General features: G+C 45.6%; 1 protein-coding gene across 1 annotated transcript in view; it reads right to left on the bottom strand.

Annotated features, from left to right (window-relative positions):
- Positions 1 to 19,129, bottom strand: part of LOC144767913 (NXPE family member 1-like) — a 427,122-nt gene that overhangs the window by 119,508 nt on the left and 288,485 nt on the right. The window lies entirely within an intron of this gene.

Here is a 19,129-nt window from a genome sequence, read left to right as displayed (position 1 = left end):
TTTTCAACATCGTCAAGGAATTTTCCAACCCCTCGGCCAACTCCAACGACATCACCCCCTCTCAAACCCTCTGCGACTCCCTAGCCTCTTTTTTCCACAACAAGATTGCTGACATCCACAACAGCTTTGACGACCAACCCGGAAGACAACCCACCCCACCATCTGCTGACCATCTTCCCCCCGTCAACACCCTTAACGCCTGGAACCCAATCTCCACTGAGGACACCATCCGCCTGATGAATTCCATCCACTCTGGATCCCCCACAGACCCATGCCCTCACCACATCTTCAACAAAGCAGACTCCGTCATAGCTCCGCACCTCCGAGACGTCATCAACTGCTCCTTCAACTCCGCTACCTTCCCTGAAGACTGGAAACACGCTGAACTCACCGCCCTTCTGAAAAAACCAACAGCAGACCCCACCGAACTCAAAAACTACCGCCCCATCTCGCTTCTTCCATTCCCGGCCAAAGTCATCGAGAAAGCTGTCAACAACCAGCTCGCCGCCTTCCTCGAAGCCAACAAATCACTCGACCCCTCACAATCTGGCTTCCGAGCCAAACACAGCACTGAGACCGCCCTCATCGCAGCAACAGACGACATTCGAACTCTACTGGACAATGGAGACACAGTCGCCCTCATCCTCCTCGACCTCTCTGCAGCATTCGACACAGTCTGCCACAGCACCCTTTTACAACGCCTCAATAACATCGGAATCCAAGGAAAAGCACTTGAATGGATTACCTCGTTCCTCACCGGAAGAACCCAGAGAGTCCGCCTTCCACCATTCAAGTCAGAGGCCACTGAAGTCATCTGCGGCGTACCACAAGGATCCTCACTCAGCCCCACCCTCTTCAACGTATACATGAGCCCCCTCGCGGCCATCGCCCGCCAACACAACCTCAACATCATCTCTTACGCGGATGACACTCAACTGATCCTTTCTCTCACCAAGGACCCCAGCACCGCCAAAACTAACCTACACGAAGGAATGAAAGAAGTCGCCGAATGGATGAAACAAAGCCGTCTGAAACTGAACTCAGACAAAACAGAAGTCCTCATCTTAGGTAAATCCCCCTCTGCATGGGACGACTCCTGGTGGCCGGAAGCCCTCGGAAAAGCACCCATCCCGACAGACCACGCACGGAACCTTGGCGTCATCCTGGATTCTTCACTCTCAATGAACAGACAAGTCAGCGCCGTATCCTCTTCCTGCTTTAACATTCTTCGCATGCTCAGAAAAACATTTCGCTGGATCCCCTCCGAAACCAGAAAAACAGTCACCCACGCTCTGGTCACGAGCCGACTGGACTACGGAAACACCCTCTACGCAGGTACCACCGCTAAACTCCAGAAGAAACTACAACGAATCCAAAACGCCTCAGCCAGGCTCATATTAGACATCCCACGCAACGAACACATCTCTGGTCACCTTAAAGACCTCCACTGGCTACCCGTCAATAAGAGGATCACTTTCCGACTGCTTACCCACGCACACAAATCACTCTACGACATCGGACCAGATTGCCTCAACTCTCGACTGTCCTTCTACACCCCCTCCCGCCAACTTCGCTCTTCCAGCCAAGCCTTCGCCACTGTACCTCACATCAACAAGACCACCATGGGAGGCAGATCCTTTTCATACCTGGCTGCCAAAACATGGAACTCACTCCCCGCTTACCTTCGCCTCACCCAGAATCACCTAGCGTTCAGAAAGCAGCTTAAAACGTGGATATTTGACAAATAATCCTCCTCCCCTTCCTAAGCGCCTTGAAACCCTCTGGGTATGTAGTGCGCTATACAAATTTTATGACTTGACTTGACTTGACTAGTTGTTGGTAATATACCCCTCTGTTTCTCTCCTCTGATAGCACCAAGGGGAAGTCTGAATTGGCCTGGGAAAAAGATCTCGCAGAATGTTGGCCTATTCCTTTTTGGGACAAATTATGGTTGAAAATACATAAGACTTCAAGAGCAGCTAATGTCTCTCAAACTCTTTATTTTATTTACAACCTGCTTCTTTTTACACCTCTGAAATTAGCCTCTTTTTCTACTGACCTTTCTTCTGCCTGTTGGTTTTGTAATGGTAATTTCGCTGATTTAAAACATATGCCTTTTGATTGTCCTTCCCTCTCCTGTTTTTGGCATTTGGTTTGGTCCCAAATTAATAACATTTTTCACACCCAAATTCCTTTTTCTATTTCCTACATCTTTTTGGGTTCCTTACCACCTTCTTGGACTCAATATTCAGGTAATTTTATTTCTTGCCTGTACTGTTATTTAATGATGTTTTCCCTTCCCCTCCCCCCTTTCTCCCCCCCTGCCTTCTTCTTTCTCAAAACCTAGCATGTATTTTGTTCTACAATGTATAACATTATTTATCATAGTGTATTTCATTTATACGCTGTTCATTTCTTTATATGTTAAACTCTTTTTCTTCAATAAACTTTAACTTGAAACTTAAAAATAAAAAAGGTCTTACTCGGACCAGGTTCCGCTCACAGACAAAATCCGGGAGGAGGTCAGATGGGGTTTAGCCCACGTGGATGCCTGGAAGGGCCGAGCAATCTTCGGCTCTCGCCCGGAGATAATCATAGAATCCGATGCCAGTTGATCGGGTTGGGGGGCTCAATGAGGGGAGATTACCACAGGGGCAGATGGTCTCACCAGGAGTTATCATTACACATCAACTGTCTCGAGCTCCTGGCAGGATCATTCCCGATCCACACTCTCTCACACAGGAAGGTATTGCTCTGCAGCCTCTGACAGATGGGAAACATCTCTGCATTGAGATATATAAACAAGCTGGGGGGACGAGGTCCCCGATGTGGGAGGAGATCGCCAAGGACTTCTGGCATTACTGCCTTGCTCACCAAATAATGGTTATAGCGGAATACCTTCCGGGTCGGGACACACAATAGTGGATTGGAACTCCTGTCCCTTGAAGGATTACAGCGACTGGAAGCTCCATCTGGATATTTTCTAAATGACTCAGTCACTCTGGGGCCCTTATCATATAGATCTCCTCGCCGCCAGGCTGAATCGGCAGCTGGAGTCATTTTTCAGTTGGAGGCCGGACCCTTTGGCGCCGGTCACGGATGCCTTCACCCAGGATTGGTCCAAGAAACTCAATTACGCCTTTCCCCCCGTTGTCTTGCTAACCAGAGTAGCGAACCAGATTACTCTGCAGAGAGCAGATATCGTTCTAATCACTCCGGTACGGAAGGCCCAACATTGGTTTCCAGTGCTGCTGGAAGTGACCTGTGACTTCCCTCTTCATCTTCCTTCTTCCCGGATGATCCTCCAGGGCCCTCAGGGAGAATTGCATCCTCTAGTTTTAGCGTGGCAGCTGTCCCTGATGGCCTGTTGGCTTTCAGGCAACAGTGATCATTGAAGTGAGTTACTTTCCCGGAAACAATTGTCCGCTAAGTTGGCGATGCTTCTTTGTCTATCAGGCGTGTCTCTGATGTCTTGGATTTAGATGGCAGGATATTTTCCGCCGAGGGGGTGTCATTTGTAATTTCGGCTCAAACTAAAACTTTCTCCAGGTCCATTGATTACAATGCTTTTCCACTGAATGATAAATTGTGTGTTGTGAAATGTCTCAAAGTTTATGAGGAATGTACCCGGCCTTTTAGACCGGGTGGATGTTCAAGGTTACTGATTGCTTTACAAAGTCCTTTTAAGCCTGTTTCCTCTGCTGCTATTGCCAGGGGGCTCCGGTATGTAATGACAGAGGCAGGCATTGACACAGAATTATTTGGAGCACACTCTGTGAGAGGGGTTATGGCCTCAAAATCCTTTATGTTAGGTACCAGTATACATGATAAAATGAGAGCAGCTGATTGGTCGTTTAGCTCTACATTCAAACAATTTTATTATAAACCTGTGGGCGAGGTTGCTTCTGTTGTATTGGATAAGCGTTAAACTAGCATAATCCGAAGCCTCCGGTCCTGTAATAGAATAAAAAAATTGCTAGCATTTGCGCCAAGAATTTTCAATTCTATTAAGGACACGGAGGCGAGGATTATCCCACCCAGGGTACATTTATTGTTGATAACTGTCATGTTTTACCCTCCGTTTTACCCTCCCTGAGACAAAGGCTTTCTTCAGTTATTACGAGTACAGTTTCTATTACAGGTGCAGAACAAAAAGACGAATAAGCCATCGCTTTGGTCTTCTTGGAAGGCGTATGCTACAGTCTTCATCAATGGTGCCTGCAGTTCAGTCTACAACGGTCTTGGTTGCTGTTTGACAAAGTTCAAAGTGTTGCTTCGAAAATGGACAATTAAGTCTTGGATAATGCTCGTTGGGCAAAGAAAGAGGAAGTGTTCATGGGGAGAGAGTCATTTATAGGGCTAGTCTCTATGGTTGTGGTCGTTATACTAAGCATTTTGGGAAATGTACTTTTTCAATTTATGTTAAAAACGTTCTGATCGCCTGCTGTTGATTTGCAGTAAAGAAAGAGAAAGCATAATCCTCACCTCCATGTCCTTAATAGAATTGAAAATTCTTGGTGCGAATGCTAGCAAATTTTTTGTTCCTTTGTCTAAAGGAAGACAGAGTTGCCAACGGAGCTAAATAGTGTGACTATTCCCGGTCAGGACAATCTCGCAAGAGTGGTCATTTCCGGTAATACCTTGCTAGAAAATGTAAGGCAATTGCGGGGCCATCTTGAAATGCGTTTTTACTCATGATGTCTTTTCTATTTGTAGCTTTCTATAGAGAATATTATCTTCTACATATGCATTATCTACCTAATATTATGTGGAGAATGATTCGTATTCTATACTCACTAAGCGTTATTTCTAGATAGTTAATATTCATACATAAAAAAGGTGGGAGTGAAATAATTGGAATGTGGTGATAATCAACGCCATGTTGGAGTGTGTTTTGCCTGGTCGTATTGATCTTATGCACCCCATTGTTAGTATAAATAATTAACTACATAGGATAATCACTCAAGGAAGGCTATTTTTCCTTGGAATTCAGTCTACAGAACACCAGTATACCGACGAAAGTAAGTGATTATCAGACACATACTCTTCTAGGGGGCGAAGTTCTCTCACCGTCATTGTCCGCTAGGGTGACTTATCGCATTGACGTAGAATAATCGATTTTGTCGTAAAAGTATGCCGTAATGTTATCATGTAGCTGATTTATCTATCACGTGACAAAGAAAGGAATTCATACATAAAAGTTTGATCTGCATTATATCAGGACATAAAGGAAACTGTATTAACATAAATACAGCCCAGAAAAACATGTGTAATCTGGTATGTGGTGACGGTCAGATGTGACCTTCCATACGACCTCCTCGTTGAGCCCCCTTTCACTGTATTCAATGAAAAAATTCAATAGGTTTCTCTCTTTTTGCGAGGTTATTCCACTGATCGTCCTAGTTTGTTTCTGACTTTCTCTAAAATATGCATCTCTGCTCTTTATCCGTGTGGTTTTTAGGAGAGTAGGGTCTGCTTCCTATGGTTACCCCCACTCTTTGCTGTGATTCTCTAGTTTTTTGACTTTAGTTTGGCTGTGGCCCTGCTAATCAGAACCACAGCCTAACTGTTCTCTCTCTAAATTGATACCATGTACTTTAGGTACATACCAGATTGGTTACTGGGTCACCCTTGTGAGCCCCTGTATAGTGTACCCTAAGTACCCAGGGCATAGGTGCACCGTAGGCCTACCAGGGGCTGCAGCATGTATTGTGCCACCCCTGGTTGGCCTTCCAAACTGACACCACAGGTCTGTTCACGCAGCCTGGGTAAGGTGGTGTAATCACCCCTTACTTAGATATAGTATACCTATATCTATATACCTATATAGACACATATACACCTATAAGCCACTCTTTAGGCAGACCTCGACAATCCTGGAGGTAGAGTGCTTGGTTTTATGTGAGAGGGTGCCCTAGCATGAGGTGAGACCCTCTGCAGCTTTCGGAACCATCTCCTTATAGCTGGCCTATGATATAGCCATACCATATACTCTTAAGTGCCTTATAATCCTCGCAGTTAATGCTAACTTTGGTTTGGCTTTATCAAAACATGTTGTGTAAGGTGTCAAACACTTTAGAATACTACCCCCCTCCCACCAGTCCTGGTGGCGGGGGTAGCATTCCACCCTACTAGAGGGAGAAGACATGTAGTTACAGGTAAACCCGGTTAAAGTTAAACAGAGCCTCAGCCTCACAAAATGGATGCTGCTGCCACAGACACAAGTCTGCCCTCCTGCTGCTGGACAAAACTCCAGCAGGGGAGGCCTGGACAGTTGGTTTCCTGTCCAAGGAGGTGCTGGCACCTCCCCAGACAGGCTTTTGTTTATTGGGGCAGGGAGGGCTGCATTCAGTTAATGCTTTCCAGACACTGACTGGGGCACACTAGGTGCTCCATTCGTTTCCCAGTTCAAACCGGTTGCTGGGGCACTCTGCCCCAGCTCTGGCACGAAACTGGACAAAGGGAAAGGGGTGTAGCCACCCCCACCCCAGGTCCACTCCTAGAAGGGACCTTAAGGTTAGTCCAACCCCTAAACTGAGTATAAGTATAGGAGCTGTGTCTCTAGGACTTTAGATTACCCTGGACGAAACTTTGAAGCACAAATCCTGGACCTTCGACATTCCATTTCGACTGGAAGATGGAATACATCTCCCTTGTGTCAAGGGAGATGTATTCCATCTTCCAGTCGAAATGGAACAGGCACCAATAGCAACTTTTCTGGTCTGCATTTGCAATGCTCCTGCTGGATGCCGAAGAATACGCGACACAAGACACAGACTTCCAGACATCTCTGATGCTGCTCGACAATTACAGCAAAGCAGAGACCCGTGGCGGACACGAGAGACGTGGGACCGGAACTCCTGGATATCCTGCATTTTGCTAACTGCATCGACTACCAAGGTATCTTGCAGTTGTGCATTGGGGTACGTGAAGCCCCAGACCAGATCACTATTTGCACCGAAGATCAGGCCTCCACACTCCACGAGTGTCCCGTGGGGCCTGCGCTTGCATTTCAGCTTGATGTGTCTTCCTGGTTCCTAGTCCATTGGCTAGTGAGCCCCCTGAAGACTCCATTTTGAATTTAACTTACTTTCCTGGTTGCTCCCGGCTTGCTCCAGCTTTCCTGCAAAGGAGAAGCGCTACAGACCATGCTGGTCTGCACTAAAGCCAATCTTGACATCCTGCATGGATTGCGTTTGCAAAGGCTTGTTGGGTCCAATCCAGATGATACCAATGTGGAAAAGTAAATGTTGCCATGTTCTGTGTCCCTACGCCTCATCCATCATATGTTATGTGTGCATGACCAATATGCATATGTTATTCCCCATTCCGATTAATGACGCAATTACAGTTGTGTCCACCTCTGGTATGTTAGTTTCCAATCCTCGTGAATACTACGAATATCAGGCCTATGTAAATAATGTTGCCACGTTTCTCAGTGTGCACGTTATTCAATTATAAAGTCTCCGTTTCCAGGCCTCAAAAAGGGCCCGGACCACAGATTCAGCTCCTGTCTCCTGAAAGCCTCGCTGAGGAGCGATACAGCCCCCACCTGTATCCTCGACCCTTCACTTACTTCCTGCCTTGCAGTGCCCGGTGCACCCCGGCTCCGCCTCTGAGTCTGCCAAAAGTATGTTATAGTTCCTGCTATCAGTTCAGTCCTCCTCCTCTGCATTCCTAAGCTACTGAACTGCATCAATAGTTTCCGTCATTGTCTAGCCTTCTCGTCTCCACGTTAGAGAAATACTGTATTTAATGGTCATTTAATATTCTTCACGCACTACATGTAGAATAATGCATGGTCCAGTCTTAGAATCAGGTTAGCTTTTCCCCTCATGACTTCTAGTTTATATCAACATGTTCCCTAAACATTAGATACCAGATAGGGTTTAGGTACATGTCGCTCCGACCCTCCAGACTCTAGTCTCTGCTCCTAGCACAGAGTTCGTAGCCCCCAGCTTCTCCTAGTAACACGTCATTGCTAGTTTCCGCGCACCATTAGGTTAGAGGTCCCGGCTCCTTAGGTAGCCCCCTCCAAAGTTTCCGCCCATTCATGACATATTCTGTTACGTTTGCATCACATGTCTATGTATACGCCCAGTTACACCTACTTTTACTGTTATCTCTCGCGACTGCTACGCGTCACGCCTTCTACTCCACCCACTGTTACGCCTACTGCAATGTAATGCTATGTGTTTGCGCTATGTATATAAGTCAATGTTATGTTATTAAATGTTAGCGCGCTCATCCCAGACCCAGCCCCGGCAGCTGCCGGGCCTTATTGTCCTATTCCTATGCAGGTTGTCCTGATCCTGTCCTTATGCTGTAATAAACCTGCAGAAACTCCTACTACCTCGAATCTTGACTCTTATTTATTGAGCTATCTGTTATGCTATAAGTCTAGTCAAAAATAGGGTATTATTTATTTATTTACCACATAATGGCGCCCGAATAGGGACTTGCCCTTTCCCCACGCGTCGGTGAAGCCACGCCGACCCCCTGACCCTCTGCAGTCGTGACGGAACCATACTGGCCAAGTGCAGATATCTCTGCTTCAAGTATCCCTCAGGCCCACGGAGGAGACGGAGGAGGCGGTCCAGCATCCGAACGAGACGGTGGAGGAACGCGGCGAGTCCCGACCAGAGCCCAAGCCGAGAGTCCAAGGTCCGAGGTATCCGGAGGCCCACCCGTAACTGAAGTCCGAAGTCCGAAGTCCGTCGTAGTCCAGTCCCGTTCGAGGCCTTCCGTTCCATGCTGCCCGGTGAGTACCATTGCTGGGGTAGTGTCTAGACAGGGTCAGTCTAAATTGACTCCTGGTCCGTGGGTTGGTGGTACCCAAGCCCACAAACGAAGTGTTCACCTAGGTGGATACGGGTCTTGATGCGTTCCTTTATGGGACCGGTATGTTCCGTACTGTTACAGCAGTGCATCCAGTAACTCTAGTCTGTTCCGTTCTCGAGAATTCTGTTCTGTTTCTGTTTTCAGTATTTTCAGGTAGTATTCTGTTCGAACTGTTATGATATGATATTGTTTAATGTATTTCCAATGTCGTGGTATGCCTGAATTGTTTTCCCAATTGTTATTGTTTTTCGTGTATTGTATTGTGTTCCGATTCAAGTTTAGAATGCCGCTCTTTTCCAAGTTACGTCAGTTAAAAACTAGAAAGGGTCTGCTGGAAGCAGCAGTTCCTGTTCCGCCTAGGGACAGTCCAGGTCACTTTATGTATCAGAAACATGGCATAAGCGCCATATTGTATCTAGATTTATGGGTAGAGTATACCAAACAGTTAGAAGAAAAGTATAGATGGCCCGTATCGGGTACATGGGATGCCGAATGTATCATGCGAGTAGAAGAAGCATTATGGAAAAAGAAAGCTAGACAGTCACAGAAAGATGCCATCGAGTTATGGCGTAAGGAAGCGCATAGAAGAACGGAAAAGGAAGTCAGAAAGTCAGAGTTAAGTAGAGAATCCCAAGAACGAGCCCAAGAAAGAGAATTAATCGAGATAGGTGAACAAGTTAAAGCCGAACAGTCAGACAGACAGAGGCATGCCCTCATTAAGGGTATGTATCCTCTTCTTGCCGAAGGCTTGCCAAAAGCGACCCCAGAGGCACCCAGTAATTTCCCGCCACCATTAGTTCCGACCAAGCTACGTCACAAACCGACCGCAGCTGATATTTTTATTTCGTCCTATTTGGACGACACAGTTCCAGAATATGCAAATCCAGTTCGCGCTCCACCAGTCCCTGTAAATCAGGCACTTCCCGTTCCTCCAGACACCGGAGTACCTGTTACGGTACCCCCGGGTCAGCCTGTCATACAAGTTCAGCCCACGTTACAATTACCGACCCTGCAAGCACGAAGAATGTCAGTCGACGATTCTAGTCTAGGGGCCGCAGGAGGAGGTCCTCCTCAAACCCCACCGCCACACAAGCGTTTATCAGCACTCGAATTACATGCTCAAGCATCACAGCGTACTCCTAAAAGTAATAAGTCTGTTACAGAAATCAGACAAGCCCTTGCCGAATGTGTCTATGACACAGTCCCAGGCGAGTATAATATGGTTTTATATTCCGTACGCGTAAGAAGGGTGACCGAGTATCTAGTCACCTTACCAAATATGAAAGAAGATCTAGACAGAATATATCGTTTCATCCGTACAGGGGATGATCCAGAAAGTATAGGCGAGATTATGTCTCAAAGGAAAGCCGAGATTCAGCTCATGATATTAAAGTTCCTGATCAATTGTCTAATAAGAGAACAAGATTATCCGTCTAAAGATCCCGCCGAAATGAGAATCTTAACAAGGTGGAGTGATAATATAGCCGAGGGTAAGCACAAGACCATTAGTGCCATGGAAAGTATGTACAAGAAAATTCGTAAAGAAATAATAAGGTTACACGAACAGCGTAAAGCAGCACAAGTAAGCGAGAAAGAAAGTATCTCTGATCCTGAAGAGGAAGACGAGAATCCCGCCAGAATAGCGTATGTAGGAAAATCCAGATTTCCAGATCGCCATTCACGTCCAGAACCCAAGTCTATTTTTCATCATCCAGCACCAGAACAAAGCTCTTTAGAACAAGTATTTCAAGCTACCGATCACATTCTGAAATCACGAGTCGGTTATAGCGAATTAAGTACTATGCACGAACAAGAACTAGCCCGATCAGCAGTCCGATGGATTACTGATTCTACCACTTTTCCAGACGAAATAGTGGCACAAATGTTTCTGAAACTGCCCCCAGCCGAGCAACGACTGGTGGGTATGTATATGATCCAACACCTCATTACCCTGTATGAGGGTCAACATTCTGATCCAGGCCCGTTACATGATATCCTGAACGAGTTACTCCAGTACAGATGGAGAGGTCTAGGTACCGATTTAATTAGTGTCATTCTAGAACAGCGCCACAAGTATAGAACGTTCCTGAACCCGCATTTTGTTCATGTCTCACCCCCAGAAAGTAAACCATTCTACATAGACAGACAGAATCCGCTACGAGAAGTCCACCCAGTCCAAGGGGCGGGTGGCGTAATGCAACGAGTGTTTGTATACACTCCGATATCAAAGATGGAACTCCTTGAAATGAAGAAATTAATTCCCTGTCATGACAAAGATCCAGCAGGGTTCCATAGAGAATTAAAAGACATGCTCCGTATGGGAGAATATACTTACCCAGATATCATTAAAATGTTAAAGGTCCTGCTACCCGCAGGGGTGTATGAAAAGTTAAAAGAAAAAGAATGGGAGGTGGGAGAGAAAAAGATCGATTGGGCAGCTCTAGAAGCTGAAGACAAGGCACGAGTACCAGGTACCGGTCTTGGAGATAAATGTAAAGAATTACCAGAATTATTGATTCAAGTTTTACCCAGATTATTGACAACTAGGAAAGAAGACTGGGATGCAATCTCAGCCTGTAAACAGAAACAAGATGAAGACATTAGTGATTTTTATTCTAGATTTGAGAAATGTTTCAGTATTAACAGTGGTCTCAAGACAAGTAGTGAGTCATACCCTCATCTTTTCGTTACCAAATTAGTCGAGAATTCAAGTCCACAAATTAAAAATCGAGTTTTGAAAGTCGAAAGCACCTGGCAAGCAAATACTCCGTCCCAGATGCTCCAGATGCTCCAGTATCACCAGAATAGAATCAGAGAAGAGCAAGAACACGAAAGAAAACGTATGAAAGACACGAAAATGAAAGTGCTAGTTGCACAATCTATTCCTCACGACAGTCAGAAGAGGGGTCCGAATCAAGCCAGTCATCCTGCAGCTCCCGTTAAAGGGAACTGCAATTATTGTAAACAGCCAGGTCATTTTATAAACGAGTGTGCAGTTCTGAAACATAATATAGCTACTGGTAAGACTAAAGAAAGACCACGTCCGCCTAGACAAGAACAAATTTCACAGACTCCTCAGTCACAGAATGCACCACAGACAGTTACAGTACCGCAGCCTATTGCTGCAACACAGCACGTTACATCGCAGATGTACCAGTATGCACAGTCCGAGTATCCAGAGTACCAGTCATATTCATGAAACAGCCTAGAGAGGGAGGTAGGCTTGCCTCTCATCGAGATACCTGTAGACCAAGAAGGTCCCTATGTTCACAGTCAAGTATTAGGGAAAGACAGAAAGTTTTTGATCGATACAGGGGCAAGTAGGACCACAATTAGTCATGCCGAAGTTCCAGGGGCTCCGCTCTCAGGCTCAAGAAATGTTTCCCTTGGATTTTCAGGAAAACCCATAGTTAATGAAATATCAAAGCCAGTTACTCTAGAAGTAGGTCCATTGTCCCGTACTACTGATCTGTTACTTACTAAGTCATGTCCAGAAAATCTATTAGGTATTAAGACACTGAAAGAATTAGGTGCAGTTATTTGCTGTTCCCCAGAGGGAATACGTCTGTTCCTACGTGACTTTAAGGGTCACTATGTATTACGAGATTTTGATTCAAGATTGTCTAATGTTCCGCAGCATTTATGGGCGCAAGGTCCAACTGATGTAGGTTACATGCAAATCACACCCTATCGTGTGACTCTCAAACCAGGTGTAGTGTTACCACGAATCCGGCAGTACAGATTGCCACCTGAGGCTGTAGCAGCCTTATCCAAAATTATTGACGAGCTCATGGCTCAAGGAGTAGTTGTAGAAACTGACTCCAATGTATGTAATTCTCCTATCATTCCAGTCATGAAACGTACTGATCCAAATGCACCCCCAGTATATCGATTAGTGATTGATTTACGAGAGCTTTACAAATGTATTATTCCTCAGTACCCAGTTGTCCCAGACATTTCTTCCCTGTTAACAGCCATTGATTCCGAAGCCATGTTTTTCACTGTTATTGACCTCAAGAATGCATTTTTTAGTGTTCCAATTCATCCAGACAGCCAGTTTCTTTTCGGATTCTGTTTAAATGGAAGGAGCTATATGTTTACACGCGCTCCTCAAGGTTTCACAGAAAGCCCTAGTATTTACAGTCAAGCACTCAAGAGACAACTAGACAACATTCACATGCCAACTGACACTGCCCTGCTCCAGTATGTCGATGATCTACTGATCACAGCCCGTTCTGAACGTGACTGCGAGCGTGCATCACTTACAGTTCTGTATTTTCTAGCCGAGATGGGGCACAAGGTGTCACCTTCGAAGCTTCAATTCTGTGTCCAGCAAGTGGTATACTTAGGACACTTGCTGTCCAAGAGGGGTAGGCAGTTGACACCCGACCGTATCCAGTTAATAGCGAGTCTTCCCCAGCCCAGAACCCAGAAGGAGGTACGTGCCTTTATCGGCCTTACTTCTTATTGTAGACAATGGATTCCCCAGTATGCATTCCTAGCCAAGCCACTGATACAGTTAACGACACAGGAGGCAGCCGTATCGACTGTCCTCCCTTGGACATCTGACCATACACTTAGTTTCAACGAGTTAAAGAAAGCCCTATGTCAAGCTCCAGTTCTAGCTACACCGAACTACAGTAAGCCTTTTACACTTTTCGTTACTGAACGCGAAGGTACAGCATTATCTGTCCTCACACAAGATCAAGCAGGTCAATACAAGCCCTGTGCTTATTTTTCGAGCACATTAGATCCAGTCGCCCAGGCGTTGCCTGCGTGCCTCAAGTCAGTTGCAGCCACAGCACTAGCTATCAGACAAAGTGATTCTATAGTTTTAGGACATTCCCTGACAGTACAAGTCCCACATTCAGTAGAAGTTCTTTTAAACCGAACACAAACTCAGCACTTGACCATTGCACGTTTAACAGGTTATGAATTGACACTGTTCCAGCCACACATAGAAATTAGACGCTGCAACGTCCTGAATCCTGCTACACTGTTACCATCAGTTAGTTCAAATCCAGACACACATGATTGTGTGGAAGTAGTTAACATTACGACAAAGCCAAGACAAGACCTGACAGACATTCCGTTACCAGATCCTGACCTGACACTTTATGTGGATGGTTCATGTATGAGAACTAGTACAGGAGAACTAGTCGCCGCGTATGCAGTGACTACTGACACTGAAGTTATTGAAACACACCGTATTGATACTCTGTCCGCTCAAGCAGCAGAGCTAGTCGCTCTGACACAAGCCTGTATACATGCCAAGAACCTGAAGGTTAATGTTTACACAGATTCACGTTACGCATTCGGAGTTGTACACGACTTCGGAGTGCTCTGGCAGGAGAGAGGTTTTATGACTTCTCATGGAACCAAGATTCAGCATGGTCTCCTTATTCAAGCCCTGTTAGATGCCATACATTTACCGACATCTATTGCTATCATGAAATGCAAAGCACATACGAAAGTTACTGACATTATTTCCCAAGGTAATGATTTAGCAGACCGCACAGCCAAGCTTACAGCACAGACTCCAGACATTCCAGTTAATCAGACACATATTCCAGATCTGACTACATGCATGACAATTAAGGACCCTACACAAGATGTCATAGATATCCAGTTACATGCTACTCCCGATGAAATCAAGAAATGGTCTGTACAAGGAGGGGTCCAGACAGATCAAGGATGGTTAACGAAGGGTAGAGCCACATGGTTTCTCCCCGATTCTATGGTTCAAGTCATTATCAATACCGCACATAGTCCAGCACATTTAGGAGAAAAAGCTATGTTAGACAGTATCCAGAACATTTGGTTCAACAAGCATTTACGAGCTGCAGCCAAGCAGAAAGTCCGTACCTGTATGATATGTTGTCAGTTTAATCCAGGTAAAAGTGTTCCGGTGGAACAAGGTGGTTTCCAGCCCCCTGACCACCCTTTTGAGGTCCTCCAGATGGATTATATTCAAATGGAGCGATGTCGAGGTTTCAAGTATGTCCTTGTAGTTGTATGCGCCTTGTCCAGATGGACAGAAGCATATCCAGTCCCAGATTACACAGCCGCGACCACTGCCAAGCAGTTGGTTCGTGAATTCTTCCCTAGATATGGACTCCCTAGAGTCGTATATTCTGATAACGGCCAACCATTCTCATCCGAACTCATGAAACACGTTTCCCTGTTGTTAGGGTACCAGTGGAAGTTCCATTGTGTACGCCATCCAGAAGCAGCTGGACTAGTCGAAAGGCATAATCAGACTCTGAAAATCCGTATAGCAAAAGTCTGTAAAGAAAAAGGTGTGGACTGGTTAGTAGCTTTGCCAGTCGCTCTGTTTTACATGCGTATGGTCGCACATTCCAGATCAGGTCTGTCCCCGTATGAGGTCGTTTTCGGCCGCCCCCCTAATATGTGGGGTACTCCTAGACCCCGAAGTATTACCGATGTTTCATGTAATATGTTGACAGATTACCTAGCTTCCTTGATGTCTGCCCTCAACTCATGTCGTTCACAGGTTGCCGCCGCATTTCCAGACAATACCGAGGTGGCACCGCACGAGATCGTTCCAGGGTCCCTAGTGATGATCAGAAATTTTGACAGATCAAGTCCGCTGGAACCACGTTGGAAGGAGCCACGTCAGGTCCTCTTGACCACCCGAACTGCCGTCAAGTTGGAAGGCAGGAAGGGGTGGGTCCACCTCTCTCACGTAAAACTTTTCAAAGGATCGAAACCAGACATTGCCAAGAACATTTCCCAGGATTCGAAGGATTGCCAGAACATTGTTTTGAAGGACTGTCCCGCACCAGACTTTATTACAACCCCTCCCTTGTTAGAGAAAACTCCACAACAGGAGTATAAGTTAAAGCTCAGGTCTAATAAGTCAGCCAGTTTGATTGTATAAGTCCTCCCCTAGGTGAAACGGTTAGACTGTTTCTGACATGTATAAAATAGACCCCCATAGTGAGAGAGTCAGTCGAAGTTCACTTCAATGTATCGTTTTTCTGAGTTTCGTATTATTTCTCAGCATAATGATTTCCTGCACCAGCTATGCTTTCTATCTGTGTTTTTCAGTTCCTCATGTAAATATGTCTGCTCATGCTACAGTAGAGCACACGTTTAGTGATCTGCCTCCTCACGAATATGCATACCGCCTCGCTATGCGTAATAACACATTTATCCGTATGTTACATTATTCACACCAGACCAGCAATGCCACAAATTGTTGGGTGTGTGGTCGACTCCCCCCTTTTCAGACACCGAAGGGAGTTCTGCCACTCTTTCCTTATCCATTCTCACACAATGGTTCGTGTGGAGCATGGTCCACGTTAACGTCGTCCTCAACAGATATGTCTTTTCTTAACAGTACATGTTTCCCAGACAAACAAGGTTTCCCTCACAGAACAGGTTTAGATTTAGAAAATGAAGTATATAATTTAGGAAATTATTCGTCGAATTTCATGGTTCTGAATGTTCAGTCTGATACTACTCCAGACTCACCTGCTATTTCAGTACTACCAGTCAAAGGCGAATTATGTGTCCGTAGTTATGGTTCTGTACATATAGGTCATAGTGAATGTACTACCGTTATCAAGTATAGTGACAGTGGGAAATCTATTTTCAAAGCTTCACGTCATTCTTATTTTATTTGTGGTCAAACTGCATATGTCCGTCTGCCCCTCGATTGGGAGGGAACCTGTTATATTGCTTTCCTACTGCCACCTGTTTTTCTAGCCCCACCTGACTATCATAGGAATTCTTTCTTAGTACACACTAGACACAAGAGAAATCTCCCGATTGTCGATTATACTGAAACTGCCGCAGAGCAATTCATTGATATAGATAAAGGTGTTTTCCCTTACTTAGGTACAGTTGTAAATAGTAAGCTTATCCGTAGGTTAACAAGAACCCTTGAAGCAGTAGTAGATGAGACTACCTCCGCTCTAGGTAACTTAACTGAAGAGCAATCCTTTATGAGAATTGTCGTTTTACAGAATCGTCTCGTCCTTGACGTCATACTGGCCGATAGGGGCGGGGCCTGTAGAATTCTCGGATCTAGTTGTTGCATTTTCATTCCGAATAACGCGCCGTCTGTTTATTCAGCTATAACCAGACTCCATAAAATTGCCCATCTGTTACACCAAGATCCAGGCACCTGGACATGGTCCGGTTGGTTCTGGAATATAATTTCCGCATGGGGATGGAAAGTCCTGTCCTTTTTAGGTATTGCAGTAGCGATCATATTTAGCTGCTGCCTCTGTATACAATGTGGCCCTGCGATTTGCAGCATGTGTGCTACCTCTTGTATTCCCAGTCCCAAGCCCCGTTCTAAATCCCGCTCCAAGACAATTCGAGACGAGCAAATGGTACTGTATGAAATGATAGACGGTATCATGAATATTGATGTTTCCTGATGGAAACGTAGTGACAAGGAGGGAATGTGGAAAAGTAAATTTTGCCATGTTCTGTGTCCCTACGCCTCATCCATCATATGTTATGTGTGCATGACCAATATGCATATGTTATTCCCCATTCCGATTAATGACGCAATTACAGTTGTGTCCACCTCTGGTATGTTAGTTTCCAATCCTCGTGAATACTACGAATATCAGGCCTATGTAAATAATGTTGCCACGTTTCTCAGTGTGCACGTTATTCAATTATAAAGTCTCCGTTTCCAGGCCTCAAAAAGGGCCCGGACCACAGATTCAGCTCCTGTCTCCTGAAAGCCTCGCTGAGGAGCGATACAGCCCCCACCTGTATCCTCGACCCTTCACTTACTTCCTGCCTTGCAGTGCCCGGTGCACCCCGGCTCCGCCTCTGAGTCTGCCAAAAGTATGTTATAGTTCCTGCTATCAGTTCAGTCCTCCTCCTCTGCATTCCTAAGCTACTGAACTGCATCAATAGTTTCCGTCATTGTCTAGCCTTCTCGTCTCCACGTTAGAGAAATACTGTATTTAATGGTCATTTAATATTCTTCACGCACTACATGTAGAATAATGCATGGTCCAGTCTTAGAATCAGGTTAGCTTTTCCCCTCATGACTTCTAGTTTATATCAACATGTTCCCTAAACATTAGATACCAGATAGGGTTTAGGTACATGTCGCTCCGACCCTCCAGACTCTAGTCTCTGCTCCTAGCACAGAGTTCGTAGCCCCCAGCTTCTCCTAGTAACACGTCATTGCTAGTTTCCGCGCACCATTAGGTTAGAGGTCCCGGCTCCTTAGGTAGCCCCCTCCAAAGTTTCCGCCCATTCATGACATATTCTGTTACGTTTGCATCACATGTCTATGTATACGCCCAGTTACACCTACTTTTACTGTTATCTCTCGCGACTGCTACGCGTCACGCCTTCTACTCCACCCACTGTTACGCCTACTGCAATGTAATGCTATGTGTTTGCGCTATGTATATAAGTCAATGTTATGTTATTAAATGTTAGCGCGCTCATCCCAGACCCAGCCCCGGCAGCTGCCGGGCCTTATTGTCCTATTCCTATGCAGGTTGTCCTGATCCTGTCCTTATGCTGTAATAAACCTGCAGAAACTCCTACTACCTCGAATCTTGACTCTTATTTATTGAGCTATCTGTTATGCTATAAGTCTAGTCAAAAATAGGGTATTATTTATTTATTTACCACACCAACACCGCAGTCAACTAGATCCTTTGTGGGACAGCTGGAATTCAGCTCCTGCTTGTCGTTGACACCTCCTGGACCTCGTGGCTGAAGAGACAAGCATCACTTCTTCACCTGAAATCAATCAACATCGCCTGGTTCCTTCCTCGTTCCATCCTGGTCACTGACAAGTGACCCAGACTCTGTCCCTTCTGCTTTCAGGTTCTTCAGATCTTCGATCCACCCTTGGATCCACTCGGACACTTTTCCTCGGGTTGCCTGCAGCACTTCTTTGCAGCTCTCCATTGAAATCGACAACAAAACCCGACATAAAAAAACACCTATGCACCCAGCTTCCGTGGGTGAGGTAACACGAGTACTCTGCTAGTCTTGAGGGTATTGGCCCTCCTAGTGTCTAAGTCTAAAAGGGTTTCATCGTAGTCCATCCGGAAGTGTCCTTAAACTGTATAATGGTAACTTCTTCATTTCCCTTAGAAAGTCAATGGTAACTCGTGTCTGTGTTTAGACACTGCACGCGTCTGCTGTGGGCCTCCTACTTCCAAACCTTTGGTTGTTTAGAGTAGCCCCAGTGATTCCCTAGGCCCTAGGCCTGCTTTCTTACTCTCACGTGGTTTTTATACCACTATTTTAGTATATGGTTTGTGAGGCCTCT

This window comes from Lissotriton helveticus, chromosome 7, assembly GCF_964261635.1.
Source record: "Lissotriton helveticus chromosome 7, aLisHel1.1, whole genome shotgun sequence".
Classification (NCBI taxonomy): domain Eukaryota; kingdom Metazoa; phylum Chordata; class Amphibia; order Caudata; family Salamandridae; genus Lissotriton; species Lissotriton helveticus.
This window is presented reverse-complemented; position numbering and strand designations above follow the sequence as displayed.